The sequence below is a fragment of the Gigantopelta aegis genome, chromosome 4 (assembly GCF_016097555.1).
Source record: "Gigantopelta aegis isolate Gae_Host chromosome 4, Gae_host_genome, whole genome shotgun sequence".
NCBI lineage: Eukaryota > Metazoa > Mollusca > Gastropoda > Neomphalida > Peltospiridae > Gigantopelta > Gigantopelta aegis.
Window position 1 is genome coordinate 97,875,688 of NC_054702.1, and position 5,635 is coordinate 97,881,322.

The following is a 5,635-nucleotide window of genomic DNA, read 5'->3' on the forward strand; positions in this document are numbered from 1 at the left end:
CAGCTATTGGATGTCAAACATTTGGTTGGGTGGAACGGAAAATCACTCCATATGGATCTATCATTTAACATATTACACCTTAGACAGACACTCTAACAACTAGGCTATATCCAAGCATTAAAGTCCATTATCGTAGTTGCAAGTTCCAGATTTCGCTAGTTTCACTTTTTAAACATGATGAAGTTTACGTCTCGGATACTCATAATCGTACAACACAGGGACGGGGGAGGAAGCAAATTCGGATCTTTTTACCATGCATTTCCACCATTCTACCCTTAACAATTAGTTGAAATCCATGTAGAAATGCGTAGTGATTCGTTTGCAAACCTATATAGCTGTTTGGTGGTAATGCTAATATGAATAAACGTAATTCATATTCGGGCAGTTTTGTTTAATTTGGGCACAAACCAGCCTGCCCCCACCCGCACCCCTAACAAAACTGGGAGCCCGTACGCCTACGCTGAGACTGAACACAGACGGTATCACAATTATTGCCTTTTAAATTAACAATAGACATTAATATTTTATAGAAAATTAATAAACTTTTAAAGAAATACCTTTAACTATTAGGTACGAGTAAAAAACGAGAGTTCCAACGTGTTCTAAATGAAGACTCAGCCACGCAATTCGTGCGAGGTCAACCAGGCCAGATACACGGAGCTGGAACGGTCCCCACTAAGACCTGGATAATAACAGTTGACTTTGGGATCGACGCTTATAAGCCGAGGCATAACAAGCAATGTGTCAATGAGTGCAGTACTAGACCTAAAAAAGTGTTATTTAACAAAGATAATTTGTCCATAGTGAGGCTGTACGGGGAGGGAGAGGGCATATGAGGAGATACATGCACCTTAACATTTCAAACATTCCATGCAGTAAATTGGGATACCATCTTGACGATGTGTACATAGCTGCGGCGAGAAGGCACGATTTTATCCTAAACGTCTGGTTTAACGCGATCAAGAGGCATCATGTCTCGTGTTATGCCCTTTATGCATTAATATATGATTTTAAACATAAGCGTACGAGTCGGGGGGGGGGGGCAACTGACACCCCCTCCCTCGGTCATGGAGCAAATCCTCAAATTCTGGCAAAACTGAGAGATACTCGGGCAAAGTGTGCCAATCAGATACCTTTTCCCGATATATTTCAATTAATCTATCCGCAAAATTAGTTGTAATCCACGTAAAAACGCGTAGTGATTCATTTGTAACCCTATATAGCGGTTTGGCAGTAATGTCAATATGAATAAATGTTATCCAGATTCTGGCATTTTTGTTCAATTCCGGCAAAAACCAGTTTACCCCTTTACAAAAATGAGATCCCGTACACCTATGACTTTAGACATTATTATTAATTCACGAAGAACTGCGGTGAAATAGGTTGTTTCACCTTAAAGTCTTAACAATAATTTTCAATAATTAGCTTTTATAACTTTTATGAAATTATTGTTAAAATGTTGCTTTGATATAATTTGTCTCGTCATTTTAAGTGTGTTAGTCGGTTTGTTAATTTTAAATTTTATTATTTTAAAAGATATATTTTATGATATAAATATAATGTGGTGTTTATTTGCAAGCGTTTGCCAATTTGAGTTGTCATTTCCTTACCAAGGCAATCATATAATAATGCAAAATACCCTATGAACCAAAACAAAGTCACTTTCTCGAGCGTCTAAAATAATATTGGTTTCCAACGTGCGTAATTAAATAAGAAAATTAAAGTTATCAATAAGTTTCCTTTTAACTAGTTTATAATGAAGAATGTGGCCATTAACACCTGTACACATTTACTTTTTTTTATGTCTATTTATAAACAAGATAAATATTAGCAGTGGCCTAATGACCATATACATTAAGCCGATTAGTGCAAGTTCACAAATGAATCTGACAACACCAAACAATAACATGCAAACCTTCTTATTTATCAAACTAGTTTTGTATACATAGCTAAACTTTTTTTTAAAACACTTCTAGTACAAGAGCATTATAAATTGTATTTGTAAATTCAATTGTTATGTGTTTGTTTCACAATCCAAAACAAAACATCTCGCACTTGTTTTACCATGTTAACAATGCAGAGACAGTGTTAATATTTGCATTTATAAAATGTTGTTCATTGCTTGTTTTGTATGATTTCAGTATCAATACTATTGCAAATAATATATATTTAATTGTTAGTTAACAGTTATCTAACAGTAAATAATGGGCAGCTATTTATGTGCGTTCGCGTGTGTGCGTGCGTGCGTGCTTGTGGGTTTTTTTTTATGTTTGTTGATGCTTTTTTTTTGGGGGGGGGGAGGTGTTATTAATTAATAATTTTGTTCGTTCCAAAAACCATAAACCAGATTTACTTCACAATGTTCCACAATATTTTTAAAAAATAATGACATCACACCATTCTGGACGTTGTTACAAAAACATTGGCAAATAATTGATAAAAGTAACAAAAATCTACAGACCAGTTCATGGGTTAACTAACGGTATAATTAACGTTCACAATACGCAATAGGATTGTGTTACGGTGTTTGCGTAACATTTATTATCTCAGTTTTTCATGAATCCTTTGGTCTGGGTGGGGTTTTTTGTTTTTGTTTTGCTAATAAATATTCCATTATTTCAGGACATTTACCTTGCATCATTTGAATGTCTTTTGGCATATTTAAAACTGTATGTTACCTGCGTATGATATTACTTTAATTATTAAGATGAGCCGATTTAATATATTAATACAAAACTAGGCTTTGTGTGTTTTTCTTAAACCATGTCAAGTTATTCGCATAGTTAGGGAACAAAGAATAATTCCGAGGAATTAAATATCGTTTGATGCCCGAGCATCTACATTTTAACAATACAATCCACCCATTATGACCATTATCAAGTCTGTAACACGTCGATCGGAGATCAACGCAGACCAAAGAAAATTTATACGGGACTATACCCACAGATATCTGCTACCTACAGATATATTTTTTTTAACGTCTTTGAGCTTCGCAATCTGCGTCGCTCACCAACTTCTTATTGATATTTATGGAAACCAGGCTTTAACAAAACTCACCTTACCATGAAAACATTATTTTATGTGCGTACATGATCCACGTTTGTCATATACATATAATGCAATCCAGGGTCGTGGCTAGCGGATGGGACGGGGGTCCAGATGACCTCCAGAAAAGTATCAAATGTTCTTTTTAGCTTAAAAGTACCCTTGATGTAAATGAAGAACGTGTATTACTTTCTAAGCCTGCAATAATTATCACAAATCTGAGGGCTTTATCATGAACACTCAATTGTTATGAACAATTCGTTAACTGCATTGACCGATGTCATCTGTCACAACTTCTGTTTTGCAGCGATCTAATATTCTAGGGTGGTTAACAAGAAACACCCAGAGCGTGTGAAATGTAATAACGACAAACCCAAACTCAAGCGACTCCTATCACACTCTTATCTGAAACTAGGCGCCAGCCTCTGAAATCAAACATGGCCGATATGCATTTCCATTAAAGCTGCCTTTTAACGGTAAACAACATTCTTTAATTTAAATATGTATCTTCGTGCTCCTCAGACGAATCATAGGGTTCAAGTGGCCAAGTTCAAGCATCAAGATCGGTTAAATGAACATTGTATGCCCTTCTGAGAACCAATATACAGGCCACATGTCTTTTTAATATGTACTTAAACGTTTTACATTGCCTTTATCATTAAAGAATGTGACCATTGCACCGATTAGGTTATACTGTTCATACTTACTCAGTGTCCTCAAAACTAGTATTAACGGTTATTTAATGCTGTGATTTTGAGTTCGCAGCGAGAACAAATATATTTATAACTAAACATGTCTAAATATATTACAGATTAAAAATATTGATACTTCTCTTACTGTCGTGTCTTTAATATACACAAATCATCCAGGTCGGTTTATCCAACCAAACCGTATTAACGTATTATTGTCTTGGTACTGAGTGCAGTTCATTAACACTGTTAAGCTAGACATGAACCTGGTTTTGGCCATGCGTAATTAATTATGTTTTGGGTCCACTCAAATCTGAAATTGGATAGCCTTTCACCAAAGGGGTTCGTATATTGAAATGCAAAACACACTAGTGGGTCAGGCACAAAAAGGCATTTATCAAATGAGAAAGTACTTAAAATCATTTGTGTCTCTAACACCTAGTCATGTATGCAGTATTTTTGATGAGCTTATATACTAGTATCCTATTTTATGCTATGGCTGTGAAGTATGGGGTTTTACCTCAGGATTGTATTTAGAAAGAATGCATTTGAAGTTTTGTAAACAAATATTAGGGGTGAAACAGAGCTGTCAGAATGATTTTGTGTCTGGTGAATTGGGAAGATATCCGTTGGTATTAAAAAGACTATCGAATTGTTAAGTTTTGGTTAAAAACCTATTAAAGCATCTGATAAAAAATATATTAAAATATGCTATAAAATGATGTTACACGACATTATTGTATCTCCTACTACGATTAATTAGGCTATGTATGTTAGAAATTTGTTGAATGACATTGGATTTTCAGAAGTATGGAACAACCAGGGTGTTACAAATGAAGTTTTTTTTTTGTCAGCTTTACGGCAACGTTTACAAGGCTGGAGGTCACGATTAAATGAATCCTCTAGAGCTCCCTTATATAAACATTTTTCACAATTATTTTGTTATAAGCAATATTTGGATTATGTTTATGTTGAGAAATTTTGATATACATTGACCAGACTTCGTGTAGCATCACATAGATTATCGGTTGAAAGAGAAAGATGGAACAAGCCTAACGCTATTGTATTAGAAGGCAGAACGTATCATATATGTAACGACATAGAGGATGAATAACATTTTGTACTTGTCTGTCCACTGTATGACAGCATATAAAAAACGTATATTCCACAATATTTTAGAAAATACCCTAGTATGTTCAAATTTATTGTGTAACAATAATAATGCTCAGGTATTAAGAAATATAGCTCTGTATTGTTTTAAAGCACTAAGGAATAATATACTGTACATCTAAAGCTTCTTCGTAAGACGACAATATTTAAGTATATATTTAATTAATTACCTATTCACGTAACTGCAATCTTTTGGTTGCTTATATATATATATATATATATATATATATATATATATATATATATATATATACACACGTGTATATATATATATATGTATATATGTGTGTGTGTGTGTGCGTGTGTGTTCATATACCACCATATTTTATTTTACAGGTATGTATATTATGAATGCCCAAAGGAATCCAGTATATTATGAATGCCCAAAATAATCCAAATAAAACTTAAAAGATAGACTTCAATGGAAAAGCTGATGGGTACACAGACAGATGGAAGCCCACAAATCAGTATTAGAAAAACTCCATTTCCATCCTAAGCTAGCATTGAAATTTTTAAGAGATACAGAATTTTATTCTAAGTTCTAAATCTACTTACCTGTGATATTTATGTTGATTTAATTTATTAATAATTTCATATTTCATATACTTACATTTTCATTCTGGAATGTCATTAAACATTTGATTCATTAGTCAAAGTTGTATATAAAGGCATTCCACAAAACGTTATCTTTAAAATCAGTATAAATTTAAATAAGAAAAAAGACAGTTTAG